The following is a 15,495-nucleotide window of genomic DNA, read 5'->3' as shown; positions in this document are numbered from 1 at the left end:
ATGTGATAGAGGAGTGGTCTATGTGATGAAGGAGTGGTCAGTGTGATGGAGGAGTGGTCTATGATGGAGGAGTGGTCTATGTGATGGAGGAGTGGTCAGTGTGATGGAAGAGTGGTCTATGTGATGGAGGAGTGGTCAGTGTGATGGAGGAGTGGTCTATGTGATGGAGGAGTGGTCTATATGATGGAGGAGTGGTCACTGTGATGGAGGAGTGGTCTGTGTGATGGAGGAGTGGTCTATATGATGGAGGTGTGGTCTATGTGATGGAGGAGTGGTCTATATGATGGAGGAGTGGTCTGTGTGATGGAGGAGTGGTCTATATGATGGAGGAGTGGTCTATATGATGGAGGAGTGGTCTTGTGATGGAGGAGTGGTCTATTGGTTGGAGGAGTGGTCTGTGTGATGGAGGAGTGGTCTATATGATGGAGGAGTGGTCTTGTGATGGAGGAGTGGTTTATATGATGGAGGAGTGGTCTGTGTGATGGAGGAGTGGTCTATGTGATGGAGGAGTGGTCTGTGTGATGGAGGAGTGGTCTGTTTCTTTGACCTTGGCACCATCTACCAAACTCCCAAAATACATTTTCCATAGTGGCTTTTGGACCAATAAACAGTACTGGCTGTCTGGAATTTGTATTCAGACAGTGTTTGTGTCCAGGCTGAGTGGTTTGTGTTCAGGCTGAGTCCTGACCAACCTGTATTTCTAGGCCTTTATTCCCTACAACTTCCATCTCTCCACCCCTCCACCTAACTCTCTAATCCTCCCCCACCTCTTTAATCCTCTCTACACCTTTCTAATCCTCTCTCCACCTCTCTAATGCTCCCTCTATTTTCTAGCCCTCTATAAACCTCTCCAACTCTTTCTGTACCTCTCCAATATTCTCTCCAGCTCTAAACCTCTCTGACCCTTCACAACCGTCTCCACTTCTCCAACCATCTCTCCATCTCTCTAACGTTCCATACACCTCTCCAACCCCCTACTGTTTTCCATAGGCATCAATCCATCACTCTGATCATATCCAAATGTAGTCAGATATGATCAGAGCCTCCTGCAGTTGTCTTGCTTGTGATTGGTGCACTGCAGTGTTAGTTATTTCATCTCCAGGGCTCCGTGTCTCTAAGAGGAAGCCTTGGGCACCAGGGTCCAACGAATGCCTGTCTCTGACCTCTGCACCCCACCCACTGCTGGACAGGAAGGAGGTGATTGGCTGGGAGGCCCGAGGTGGGCGGTAAACCGCTGACGGTGCAGTGGAACTGGGGTGAGGTGAAAGAGCTGATGTTGGCATTAGGGGTTAGGGTTAATCCTGCTGGCTTCTGGCAGCTACTCTCCTGGCCTTGACCCTGCTAGGTGTATCTGTTCACCCACATCTGAGGAGGTGAATAACGGCCTCTGAAGGGCCTGGTTGTGCTTATGCTGTAATCATTTGCTAACCTTTGATTTACTGTTTCAGCTTGCTCCCTCTGTCAGCCGATGATTGATGCAAAGGGTCTGTAGAACGGGTTCTAGAGGCAGACTGGATCTTCACGGTTTTCTCCAGAGCCCCAGAACACCAGTGACACAGTTCAGGACTGCAGGGTGCTGGGTTTCCCCATAACTGCATGTACATGCTGTGTTAGATCGTAACTCTCTCTCTCTCTCTCTCACACACACACACACACACACACACACACACACACACACACACACACACACCCACAGGAGAATGAGTTGTGTAAGATTCGAACACCCGGAGAAAGAAGAAGAGAGAGTGTGCTATGCGAAAGACTTGAATGCACAGACAGAGAGAGATAGAGAGATACAGTGAGATGTACAGAAGATTACTGTCACTGAATAGATGTGTAGATTCAAAGATAGCCAGTGGGAGGGGACGGGGGGATGAGAAAATAATGACAGAGGAAGTGAGAGAGACGAAAGGGAGATAATGTGGAGGGGTGGGTGGGGGTGGGGGTGTGGAGTCCCTTTGATTCACTGCTCAGCCATGAGGTCCAGCAGTGTGCAGGGCAGCTGCAGAGCTCGGACATCTGCCCTCTCTCTTGGGTCCTCTCCGTCTGCCCGGGACCTTAGCAGATGGCTATTCTTGTTTATTTTATAGAGCTGCATGTTTAATGTATGAGACCCCTGTCTCCCCTCCTGCCTCTCTCTATACCCCATCTCCCCTCCTGCCCCCTGCCTACAACCCCTTCTGCCCCTGTCAGACCCCCGTCTCCCCTCCTCTCTACCCCCCATATCCAGGGCTTAGTGTCTGTGTGGAATGCTAACATATGTTCCGGCCCATTTTCTGGGCTCACTGGCTGCTAATGAGGAGATTCCGTGCTTGTCTTATGTTCCATATCACTGCAGTTCTGTCCCATTCTGTTGTGCAGTTCTGTCCTGTTCTGTCCCATTCTGTTCTTCAGTTATGTCCTGATATGTCCCGTTCTGTCCCGTTCTGCAGTTATGTCCTGTTCTGTCCTGTTCTGCAGTTATGTCCTGTTCTGTCCCATTCTGTTCTTCAGTTATGTCCTGATATGTCCCGTTCTGTCCCGTTCTGCAGTTATGTCCTGTTCTGCAGTTATGTCCTGTTCTGTCCCATTCTGTTCTTCAGTTATGTCCTGATATGTCCCGTTCTGTCCCGTTCTGCAGTTATGTCCTGTTCTGTCCTGATATGTCCCGTTCTGTCCCGTTCTGCAGTTATGTCCTGTTCTGTCCAGTTATGTCCTGTTCTGTCCCGTTCTGTTGTGCAGTTCTGTCCTGTCAGAATGATTCCAACAATGATGGAACGCAAAGTCACGGTTTTCTGGAGTTCCTGCTAACTTCATCTACACTTGTAGTGTTAATGCAGGATTTGTTAAGGTTTCTACAAACTTGCTTTCTCACATGTAAAATTGCTATTCCAAAAGATTTAAATTAGAATTCAGTGTGATTGAGAAACCCCTTCAGTATTGCTGGTGCGGATCTAAATCCCAGGTGTGTGAACGCCTGTCCAGGATCAGACAGGGGAGACCACAGTGAACCAGTCTTATTATGATTGTGTTTACACTGCGTGTTATGAGACAAACTCATATGAGCTTTTTTTTATTGTGATTGTGTCTGTGTTATGAGAAGCCCTCTGTGGTCAGTTGTAGAGCAGAAAAACAAGAAATATGAAGCTGATGATTCTGTCGCTGGGTGTTTGAACAGTACACACTAACACCGTAAACGATTGAGCAGAGGCTGAATTCCAGCTTCTGCCAGAGTTTCAGTGTACTTCAGTCTTGGAAAAAAATCCCTCAAAATCTCTTTAGTTGAAATCCTTTCTCTGTTGCCTGTGCAACGTATTTAGGAATAAAAATATGTTTTATTTTTGCTTTTTTCTTTTTTTTTAACCATGGACATTTCGCAGATTTTTTATTTACTTGATAATGAGGACAGAGTGATTACAGGGATCAATTGTGCATTATAGGTTTAGTTTGTACACTTATATACTTATATATGTATATATGTTGTGATAATGAGGACAGAGTGATTACAGGGATCAATTGTGCATTATAGGTTTAGTTTGTACACTTATATACTTATATTATATATGTATATATGTTGTGCATATATTCATACTTTTATGAAAAGTTCCTCTCAACCTTTGCATGTCTACTGGGGCACTGTGAATTATGTGTTATGATGAGCTAATCTGAGACGCTTCTGGGTCTTGTTTACCTAACACTCACCTACATATGAATGCTCTCTCTCTCTCTTCCTTTTCTTCTCCCTCTTTCTCTCTCTCCATCTCCATTTTTCTCACTCTCTCACATGTGCTGCCTCTGTTTTTCATCATAATCCCAGAGGAAATACCCGTTGTGAAGGCGTTCAGGTGTTTTCCTTCGGTTCCTGCATTTCTTTCACACGTACGTATACACACACACACACACACACACACACACACACACACACATACACACACACACAGTCCTGATCCATGTGCCAGATGCATTAGCACACCGCTGTGTCTGACTGGACGTCTGGTGTAGTGTGAGACCAGGAAGTGGCTTGTGTGACTTTCTTAGAGGCTGGCAGTGATTGGCTGAGCTTTACAGAGTGTTGACCTGTGGTCAGGACTGGTCTCATCAGAACTCCTGTGATTGGCTGGGCTTCACAGAGTGTTGACCTGTGGTCAGAACTGGTCTCACCAGAACTCCAGTGATTGGCTGGGCTTCACAGAGTGTTGACTTGTGGTCAGGACTGGTCTCACCAGAACTCCAGTGATTGGCTGGGCTTCACAGAGTGTTGACTTGTGGTCAGGACTGGTCTCACCAGAACTCCAGTGATTGGCTGGGCTTCACAGAGTGTTGACTTGTGGTCAGGACTGGTCTCACCAGAACTCCAGTGATTGGCTGGGCTACACAGAGTGTTGACTTGTGGTCAGGACTGGTCTCACCAGAACTCCAGTGATTGGCTGGGCTACACAGAGTGTTGACTTGTGGTCAGGACTGGTCTCACCAGAACTCCAGTGATTGGCTGGGCTTCACAGAGTGTTGACTTGTGGTCAGGACTGGTCTCACCAGAACTCCAGCTGGCCTTCCTCCACCTGTGAGATTATCTAAGCAGGTTGGTCACCCCTGTGATTTGTGTCCTGCACCCTCTGACATAGTTCACTCTTCCTCTGGTGTGTGATACTGAGCTGACATAGTTCACTCTTCCTCTGGTGTGTGATACAGAGCTGACATAGTTCACTCTTCCTCTGGTGTGTGATACAGAGCTGTAGTGCTGGTTTTATAACAGTATACGGCTGCCATATAAGGATGTTGTATAAGCGTAATGTTCCTCTCCTAAGGCTGTGCTTAAGTTGGGTTATTTTTGATCAGGCATCAAGCAGGATGGTCCTGCCGAGGTCCTGCTATGTGGCTACATGAGTCAGCTGTGATGATGATGATGATGATGATGATGTCATGCCTGGTGTATGGTCTGCAGGCACACAGACACAGACACACAGCAATTTTAAAATTTTAATTATAGTTTTGGACACTTCTGTAATTCCACTAATGACCTAAGGGGGTGTACCGCATCCCTTTAACAGGAATAGCTGTCTGTCTGTGTGTGTGTGTGTGTGTGTGTGTGTGTGTGTGTGTGTGCGTGTGCATGTGTGTGTAGGGGTGTGGTGTGTGTGTGTTGGCATAAATATCAGTTGTCATTTCACAAGTGCATTGAGCTGAATGCATCCTTTTTTATACTTTCTCTCATTTGAATAAAACAACCTCTGAAGGTTTGGATTCCTTAACTCATGGCCTGTCCATCTGTGAGGCAGTGATTCTGTTTGCAGATGTGTGTGTGTGTGTGTTCATTTACTTTTGCTTCTGCATGTGTGTGTGTGTGTGCTCATTATGTATAAACCTCACAGAAAGGAGGGCAAAAGATGAAGGCAGGAGAAGTGAAAGAGGGCTAGAGAGGGAGAGAGAAAAGAAAGAGTGCAGATGTAGAGAAGGCCGCAAAGAGGTGGAGAAGGCAGCAAAGGCAGCATGGCTACCCTGGCTGTGATTGGAAGGTTCTGGAAGGCTTCCACACTGCTGTGGCTCTGAATGGAAGGTTCTGGAAGGCTTCAACACTGCTGTGGCTCTGAATGGAAGGTTCTGGAAGGCCTCCTCACTGCTGTGGCTCTGAATGGAAGGTTCTGGAAGGCCACCTCACTGCTGTGGCTCTGAATGGAAGGTTCTGGAAGGCCACCTCACTGCTGTGGCTGTGATTGGAAGGTTCTGGAAGGCTTCCACACTGCTGTGGCTCTGAATGGAAGGTTCTGGAAGGCTTCAACACTGCTGTGGCTCTGAATGGAAGGTTCTGGAAGGCCTCCTCACTGCTGTGGCTCTGAATGGAAGGTTCTGGAAGGCTTCCACACTGCTGTGGCTCTGAATGGAAGGTTCTGGAAGGCTTCCACACTGCTGTGGCTCTGAATGGAAGGTTCTGGAAGGCTTCAACACTGCTGTGGCTCTGAATGGAAGGTTCTGGAAGGCTTCGATACTGCTGTGGCTCTGAATGGAAGGTTCTGGAAGGCTTCAATACTGCTGTGGCTCTGAATGGAAGGTTCTGGAAGGCTTCCACACTGCTGTGGCTCTGAATGGAAGGTTCTGGAAGGCTTCCTTACTCCTGTGGCTCTGAATGAATGGTTCTGGAAGGCTTCCACACTGCTGTGGCTCTGAATGGAAGGTTCTGGAAGGCATCCTTACTGCTGTGGCTCTGAATGAAAGGTTCTGGAAGGCTTCCACACTGCTGTGGCTCTGAATGGAAGGTTCTGGAAGGCTTCCTTACTCCTGTGACTCTGAATGAAAGGTTCTGGAAGGCTTCCACACTGCTGTGGCTCTGAATGGAAGGTTCTGGAAGGCTTCCACACTGCTGTGGCTCTGATTGGAAGGTTCTGGAAGGCATCCTTACTGCTGTGGCTCTGAATGGAAGGTTCTGGAAGGCTTCCACACTGCTGTGGCTCTGAATGGAAGGTTCTGGAAGGCCTCCTTACTGCTGTGGCTCTGAATGGAAGGTTCTGGAAGGCCTCCTCACTGCTGTGGCTCTGAATGGAAGGTTCTGGAAGGCCTCCTTACTGCTGTGGCTCTGAATGGAAGGTTCTGGAAGGCCTCCTCACTGCTGTGGCTCTGAATGGAAGGTTCTGGAAGGCCTTCTCACTGTCTTTGATCTGCTGCTGACGCTGAACTGAGTTCTCTTTGTTTCACTACTGTCTGTCTCTCTCTCACTACTGTCTGTCTCTCTCTCAGCTTTCGCTCTCAGTACTCTTGTCTCTTTCCCATTGCCATCTGTCTCTTTTTTCTGTCTCTTTCTCCCTCATTATGCTCTGTCTCTGATTCTCTCTGTCTGTCTTTTAATTCCTTTCACTCTTTTTCTCTCTCTATCTCCCTCTCTCTATTTATTTGTCTCTCCATTGTTTAAGAACAGTTTTAAACATTGAAACTCTGGGAAGGTTGTGAGACCTTTCTACCTGAAATGTCAGACTGTAATGGAAGTACTAGGAGCTGTTATAGACATTGGAACAGGGTTGTGGCAGTTTCATGGGAAGGAGAGGGGTGTGTGTATGTGTGTGTGTGTGTGTGTGTGTGTGTGTGTGTGTGTGTGTGTGTGTGTGTGTGTATGTAACTCTTTAGAGTATGCTCAGATACCTCTCATTAAAGTCCTGCTAAAGAGCACATGTGGAGATCAGGGTCTCCCTCTCTCTCTCTCTCTCTCTCTCTCTCTCCCATAATATCGCCCTCATTCATTCCCTCCCTCTTCCTCAATCACTCTCTCTCACACACACTCGCTCCCTCCCTCTCTCTCTCTCTCTCTCTCACACACACACACACACACACACACACTCATTCCCTCTCTCTCTCTCTCTCTCTCTGTCCCTTTCTTTTGTTCCTTTCCCTTTCTAACCATCATTCTTCCTGTCACCAGTTTCTTTTAAGTCTTTCTTTCTTTCTTTCTTTTTCTTTCTTTCTTTTTCTTTCTATTTTCTTCATTTCCTTTTCTACGGATACTCTTGTCTGCCTGTTCCATATCTAAGTGAAGTCCTTTGTGCTATTCACACAGCACTCTGTGTGTGTGTGTGTGTGTGTGTGTGTGTGTGTGTGTGTGTGTGTGTGTATGTGTGTGAGTGTGTGTGTGTGTGTGTGTGTGTGTATGTGTGTGTGTGTGTGTGTGTGTGTGTGTGTGTGATTCTTCTGCATTAGCTGGCTTTTGCCCTGCTGTTAGAAAACAGCTTGAAAATCATTCATGGAGCCCTCAGAGGTAAGGTCTCTCTCTCTCACACATACTGTGATTTCTCACTCTTTTTGTGTTTCTTTTCTCTCTCACAAACTCTTTCTGTCTTTCTTTTTTCTCTCTGTCCTTCTCACTCTCACTCCCTCCATTTGCTCAGTGAGGCTTTAATATTCATGTCTTTCTCTTCCTGTTGCATTGAGGGGCTACTTCTCATATCTGTGTGTGCAGGTGCAGGTTTGTTTATGCTTGCTTGTGTGTGTGTGTGTGTGTGTGTGTGTGTGTGTGTGTGTGTGTGTGTGTGTGTGTTTTGTGGTAGAGAACAGTTGTCATTTGTAATGTCTGTAATTTTATGATTGGAAATGGATGTCAGGACTTTTTATGAGGTGTTTTTCCTCACCACTGTAGCCATGTTGTGCTCTTTAGGACCCCATGTTCTTATTAAAACTGCTCTGTGACAACACCAGATGTAAAAAGATATACATGAAGATAAAAATACAACTATTTGTCTATGAAACACCATCCATCAGAATGTGCCAACAGTTAGACACAGAAAGTCTTCATGCTGCTGTTCTGTACAGATCACCGTCGTATTACAGATGACACTCCTCGTCCACACCGGATCATTTGGTACTTTAAAATCAGTTTATTTAGTATTCCGAGACTGCTTCCAGCCATCATCACGTCTCTCTGTCTTCCTCTCTGTCTTCCTCTCTGTCTTCCTCTTCTCTGCTGGTGTGACGTGTGCTGTGAAGAGTGTGTGGTTTGTAGGCATTGATCTGGGGTCTGAGTGGTTCTTGAAGTATTGATGGTAGGTGTCGCTGTGAGTGCAGTGTAGCGGGCAGCGTGTGTGTGTGTGTGTGTGTGTGCAGTCATGCCGACCCCCCCCCCCCCATCCTCACACACTCACAGACTCATGGAGCGAGCCAGCCGGACTCCGGGGGAAGAGATGAACACAATGGCTCTTTGTGAAGGATCCATACTCCTGTTACACACTGACTGCAGAGATTGCAGTTTTATTTTTATAAAGACACACAGCGTAGCCGGTCAAACACCCCCCTCCCTACTGGGGCCGCTGTTTCATGGAGCTGGGCATGCACCCCGTCTCTTCTCCACCCACTACAACCACACACCACCTGGACTCACCCCACTCCTGGGAAACCAAGGGGGGGAGGATGGAGGAGAGAATGAAAGGGGAGGGGGAGAGGGAGGGAGAGACGGATGGAGAGAGAGAGAGAGAGAGAGAGAGAGTGAGAGAGAGAGTGAGTATGTGTGTGTGTCAGAGTTTTAGTTGGAATCATATTGTTGGCAGCAGGCCAGGCCTGTGGAGGTTCCTGACCAGTGAGCTGAGGACCATGGGAGTCTGTGGGTTGGTGATTGAGCACAAAGCTCTGCTGGAGCTGAAGATTCCTCCTGTGTTTCCCCAGCAGGCCGAGCCCCCAGGACGTGGCGGTGAGCAGGAGAGAGACCACTGCTAACGGAACCACAGGAAGCCTGCTGAAACTCCGCCCACTCAGCCCATCACCTGCACCGGTAGGTGGACAGTGACTAGTTGAGCCTCATAATCGATCATAAAATGATGCAGTTATGCCTCACAACCCCAATACACAACTCGTCCCCTTCCTGATCCCTCACCCACACACATAACTCGCCCACCAAGGTCAGCGCTCAACTCAGCGGGCCGCTCTACCCCGAGGTGCAGGGGACCCGGGGTAGTGTGTGACATTGTTCAGGCCCCACCTGCCAAGGCTGTTTGAAAGAAGGAAAAGCCGCTCCAACAATAAACACGGGCCTGGGTCCCAACGGGCAGGACGAAAATAGGACTCCGTCTCACGTCCTGTTGTCTCTGACCTCTTCTCTGATCGGGCTTCCTGCACCCTCACCGGCAGCCAGCCGGTTCATGGCGGGGTTTTCCAGATGGGGGGGTCTGGCGGTTCTGGTGTGTGTGTGTGTGTGTGTGTGTGTGTGTGTCTGTGTGTGTGTGTGTGTGTGTGTGTCTGTGTGTTTTCCTGCTGTCAACAAGTATTCTAAATATGATTATATATAATATAAAACCAGACATTCTATTGTGAAAATTTGATTAAACAAATTTGATTTTGAATAAATATTCGATTGTGTGGGGGGAAAGCAGCACTACCCTGTCTGTCTCACACTACCCTGTCTGTCTCACACTACCCTGACTGTCTGTCTCACACTACCCTGTCTGTCTCACACTACCCTGTCTGTCTGTCTCACACTACCCTGTCTGTCTCACACTACCCTGTCTATCTGTCTCACACTACCCTGACTGTCTCACACTACCCTGTCTGTCTCACACTACCCTGACTGTCTCACACTACCCTGTCTGTCTCACGCTACCCTGTCTGTCTGTCTCACACTACCCTGACTGTCTCACACTACCCTGTCTGTCTCACACTACCCTGACTGTCTCACACTACCCTGTCTGTCTCACACTTCCCTGACTGTCTGTCTCACACTACCCTGTGTGTCTCACACTACCCTGGCTGTCTGTCTCACACTACCCTGTCTGTCTCACACTACCCTGACTGTCTGTCTGTCTTACACTACCCTGTGTGTCTCACACTACCCTGTCTGTCTCACACTACCCTGACTGTCTGTCTCACACTAACCTGTCTGTCTCACACTACCCTGTCTGTCTCACACTACCCTGACTGTCTCACACTACCCTGACTGTATCTCACACTACCCTGTCTGTCTGTCTCACACTAAGTTGACTGCCTTCCATTTATTTTATTTTAAAGATTTATTTTAAATTATCTTTTTATTTTTAATTAATTTGGTCATCACATACAGAATACAGAAACAATGGTTACAGGCTCGTAAATGCCTTTACAGTGGATGTAAAGTATGGTGTGTTGACCGAAAAACAGGACAGGTTTGGGACACTGACCCGGTCTTGGATGTTATTCTTTCTAGGTTCAGGACTGCAACACAGTTCAGGACGCTGTTCTAAGTAGTTTCAAGACATTCACCTGGTCCACCTCGGTAGTGTTTCTCTGTTTGATGTTTCTCTTAGTTAACTTTTAAAATTTACACATTTTTAGGATTATTCTCCCTGAGTTTTACTGAGCGAAAAATTAATTAGCGTTACTTCACTGTCACTTTTTTCCTCCAAATATTTATGACCTGCTTTTATGTGTGGCTGTTTGAGGGACATTTGTTCCAGTCAGCGGTTTCAGTGCGTCTGCAGGGGCTGGTCGGGTGACTCTTTGACCCCTTGGGGCAGGGGGGTAGTTCAGAGGCTTAAAGAGGGGCTGTTAATGGGTGCACATAACAGAGGCTCTGTGTGAAAAATGCTTTAAGTTTCTGTATAAGAGCCGTCAGTGGTCCTGCTGTAAGATTATGGGACTCATAGTAGATGAGCTACAGCTTCCTGCCTGAAGGGCCCTCAGTGAAGTGTGTGAGTGGATCAGTCTTTGTGTGTGTGTGTGTGTGTGTGTGTGTGTTGAGAGTTGAGTTATCACCCAGTTTGTGTACATATAAACATATATAACTCTGTTCGGTTATTTATCTATAAATATATGAGCTACTTGTTTTCCTTGGGCATTGATCCAACTGATATTGCCATACTGATACGCCTTGATTGCCTGATCCAGGATCAGTACTGATATAGCAGAACCACAGGAACACCTGATCCAGGATCAGCACTTCTCCAGCACAAGCGCAGGCCCACAATCAGAACTTTGGTGGTGGGAACGAAGCAAAACTGAACTCTGTTTATTTTGGAGTGAAGGGTTCTCTGAACTTCATTCTCCTTAAATCGATGAATGTGGACCACAACTTTGAACCCTGCGATGTTACGTTATGATTTACTGTTCTGAGATCAGCTTCCTTTGTTTATGGACTCACATATCTGTGCTCTCTGTGTGTTTATTGTCAAAGGGCTGAATGTGACCTCAGTATCCAAACGCCCTTTCTCCCCTTCCTGTAGGTTCGTGCGGGTTGAAACTACCAGCAGTCATTTCAGCCGGTCTGATTTTACGGTGTTTCTGTGATTCGGATGACTCGAGTTCTCCAGAGTCTGCCTTGTTTATGTCCCCTGTCTGTTATTTAAGGAGAAAATGATTCATCTGAACTGACATGAAAGTGGAAACACAAAGAACAGCATTGATGTGTGTGTGTGTGTGTGTGTGTGTGTGTGTGTGTGTGTATGTCTGTCTGTCTGTCTGTGTGTCTGTGTGTACATATACACACTACCAGTCAAAAGTCATCAGATGCCAAATCAATGAAAATAACACATAATTATATATATATATATATATATATATATATATATAATTTAACCATAATCCATTGGATTTAAATGCCCAGTGTGCCCCAGTTCAGTATCTGTCTTTCCCACTGGGTTAACTGGGTCAACTGTTAATCACTCATGGTCTTATTTGATTTTTACAGATATTTTACTTCAGGGATTGGCTGTACAAATAGATGAAAGGAAAGGGGCGTTTGTTTTGTCCCAACAAATTAAATAACGTTAGAGGCGGGGGTGCGGTTCCCTGCTGATGGGGCGTTCTGTCCCCACACCACTGAGCTGACTCCTCCCCCCTGCTGTGAAACCCCTAACGCAGATCCAAATTTTATTACAGTCTCATGATGGCTGCAATCAGGACCCACTAACAAATGTGTTGTGAAGCACGCGTGGGGGCTGCAGATAACCCTGCAGTATCACTAACAGGACTGTAGCACAGGCTGTGTAAACAGGATCCCTGTGATGGCTGTGTGTTAAGACCCCCGGGGGTGGGGGAGGAGGGGGTGGATGTGAGACAGGTGTGAGGTAGAGGGAGGTGGAGATGGTACCATGGTTTTTGCCACTGATCCCAGAGCAGTGTGCTGGGGAGGTTTGTTTGTCAGGGGAGGGCGGAGCTTACAGCCGGAGCGGCCACTCTTAGTGGGGAGCAGCAAACATGGGGAGTGTGTTCAGCTGAGATATGTCTGCCGACACCTTCACCTTGGCCCGGATGTGTGTGTGTGTGGGGGGGTGTGTTAGTGGGGGAGTGTGTGGGGGGGGGGGGGTGTTAGTGTGGGTGTGTGGTCTGCTTTTGTTTAGCTGTTTCATATGATGAGGAAATGCAGTTTGCAGGGAGAAAGAAGAAAACATAACCCCTCTCACCCCTCACACACACACACACACACACATACAGACACACACACTCCCCCGCTAACACACACTGACACACACACAAACACTCCTCCACTAACTTACACACATATGCACGCACACGCGCACAGACACACACACACACACACACACACACACACACACACACACACACACACACACACACACACACACACACACACACATCCTCCTTTCTTGTTTTTGTTTCCATGCTCTGAGTTTACATGTCTTGTACGTGTGTGCTCGCGGTAGTGCGGTAGTCTTGTGGGGAGTCATCTCGTCACCGGTCTTTGGTTCAGGTCACACGGTGTGCTCTGCTTCCCACACTCCCTCTGTCTCCCCCCAGTTGTGTGTGACTCGTGTTTGTGTGTATAATTCATCATGTATCTCTGTTGTTGTCGTGCTTGTCTGGACTAGGGTCGGTTCAGCGGCTTCGCACGCCTCACCTCACACGCCTCACCTCACACGCTTCACCTCACCTCACACGCCTCACCTCACACGCTTCACCTCACACGCCTCACCTCACCTCACACACCTCACCTCACACGCTTCACCTCACACGCTTCACCTCACACACCTCACCTCACCTCACACGCCTCACCTCACACGCTTCACCTCACACGCCTCACCTCACCTCACATGCCTTACCTCACACGCTTCACCTCACCTCACACGCTTCACCTCACCTCACACGCCTCACCTCACACGCCTCACCTCACACGCTTCACCTCACCTCGCACGCCTCACCTCACACACCTTACCTCACACGCTTCACCTCACCTCACCTCGCACACCTCACCTCACACACCTCACCTCACACGCCTCACCTCACACGCCTCACCTCACACGCTTCACCTCACTCACCTCACACGCTTCACCTCACATGCCTCACCTCACACGCTTCACCTCACACACCTCACCTCACACACCTCACCTCACACGCCTCACCTCACACGCTTCACCTCACCTCACATACCTCACCTCGCACGCCCTCCACACTGACAGCCGCTGCCCCCCAGACTCCCTGCTGTAGTTTGTCTCTGGTGTGGCGAGGATCTCTTCTCCTCCCCTCCCCTGCACTCTCTCCGTCCCTCTGGAGCCCTTTTAAACTTTAGATGTGTGTATCAGGGAGGATAGACTGGCGCCTGAGTGAGTGTGTGTGTGTGTGTGTGTGTGTGTGTGTGTGTGTGTGTGTGTGTGCATATTCGTGGGTGGGTCTGGGTAGGTGGGTTTGGTTTGGGTGGGTGGATGTGTGTGGGTGGGTGAGTTTGGGTGGGTGTTAGTATGTGTGGGGTTGTGTATGTGGGTGGGTGTGGGTGTAAAGTGTGCCATATTTTTGTCAATTGTGATTTTTCACCGCAATCGAAATTTGTCCTCTGCTTTTAGACCCATCTGTGCAGTTAGAACACACACACACACACACACACACACACACACACACACACACACACACACACACACACTAGTGATTACTAGGGGGCTGTGGATCACACGTGCCCAGAGCGGTGGGCAGCCCTAGCCCGGCGCCCGGGGAGCAGTTGGGGTTAGGTGCCTTGCTCAAGGGCACCTCAGTCATGGCCTGTCTGGGAATCAAACCCACAACCCTCCGGTCACAAGACCAGTTCCCTAACACCAGGCCATGACTGGGGTGTGGATGTAAGTGTGGGGGTGTGTAGGTGGGTGGGTGTGGGTGTATGTGGGTATGTGGGTGTATGTTGGTGTATGTGTGGGGGTGTGGATGTAAGTGTGGGGGTGTGTAGGTGGGTGGGTGTGGGTGTATGTGGGTATGTGGGTGGGTGTTGGTGTATGTATGGGGGTGTGGATGTAAGTGTGGGGGTGTGTAGGTGGGTGGGTGTGGGTGTATGTGGGTATGTGGGTGGGTGTTGGTGTATGTGTGGGGGTGTGGATGTAAGTGTGGGGGTGTGTAGGTGGGTGGGTGTGGGTGTATGTGGGTATGTGGGTGGGTGTTGGTGTATGTGTGGGGGTGTGGATGTAAGTGTGGGGGTGTGTAGGTGGGTGGGTGTGGGTGTATGTGGGTATGTGGGTGGGTGTTGGTGTATGTGTGGGGGTGTGGATGTAAGTGTGGGGGTGTGTAGGTGGGTGGGTGTGGGTGTATGTGGGTATGTGGGTGGGTGTTGGTGTATGTGTGGGGGTGTGGATGTAAGTGTGGGGGTGTGTAGGTGGGTGGGTGTGGGTGTATGTGGGTATGTGGGTGTGTGTTGGTGTATGTGTGGGGGTGTGGATGTAAGTGTGGGGGTGTGTAGGTGGGTGGGTGTGGGTGTATGTGGGTATGTGGGTGGGTGTTCTTGCGTTCTTCTTTGAACTGGCTGCCTGGCCTGTGTCTCTGTCTCCAGACCTGAACAATATCAGTTCTCTATCTGATAAAGTCATGACAGTCGATCTGGGAAGACACAAGCAGATTAAAGGGTGAATTCTTAAAGTCTGACAAATGTTTAAAGTCTGATAATTATTTGTCTATACACTCGTACACTGTTCTCAACTCATAGTGTTGAGGTCAAAGAAGGTGTGTCCATTCTGCAGATGGCCGTCAGTAAACCTTCCAGCTCCCTGTTTGCTAAGGTCATTCTTCCTCTCCCGCTAAGGTGCTTATTAATAGAGTCACACTGAACAGTTCTAACAAGCGTACGGTTAGTGGACACAGAGTGAA

The 15,495-nt window shown here is 48.4% G+C and overlaps 1 protein-coding gene across 13 annotated transcripts in view; it reads left to right on the top strand.

The window, feature by feature from the left end:
- Positions 1 to 15,495, top strand: part of lhfpl2a (LHFPL tetraspan subfamily member 2a) — a 43,095-nt gene that overhangs the window by 6,507 nt on the left and 21,093 nt on the right. For 6 of the 13 annotated variants that reach the window (XM_076980192.1, XM_076980200.1, XM_076980189.1 and 3 more), the window contains one exon: positions 9,115 to 9,220. The exons of 1 other annotated variant lie outside the window; for it this stretch is intronic. The gene's annotated coding sequence lies outside the window, so the exon portion shown is untranslated. Of the gene's footprint in view, positions 1 to 3,796; positions 3,859 to 7,659; positions 7,718 to 9,114; positions 9,221 to 15,495 lie in introns of all 13 variants that reach the window. 6 more of the 13 variants (XM_076980199.1, XM_076980193.1, XM_076980196.1 and 3 more) reach the window with 4 other exon arrangements.

The sequence above is a fragment of the Brachyhypopomus gauderio genome, chromosome 18 (assembly GCF_052324685.1).
Source record: "Brachyhypopomus gauderio isolate BG-103 chromosome 18, BGAUD_0.2, whole genome shotgun sequence".
NCBI classification, from domain to species: Eukaryota; Metazoa; Chordata; class Actinopteri; order Gymnotiformes; family Hypopomidae; genus Brachyhypopomus; species Brachyhypopomus gauderio.
The sequence above is the reverse complement of the archived record's forward strand: the minus strand, read 5'-3'. Positions and strand labels throughout refer to the sequence as shown.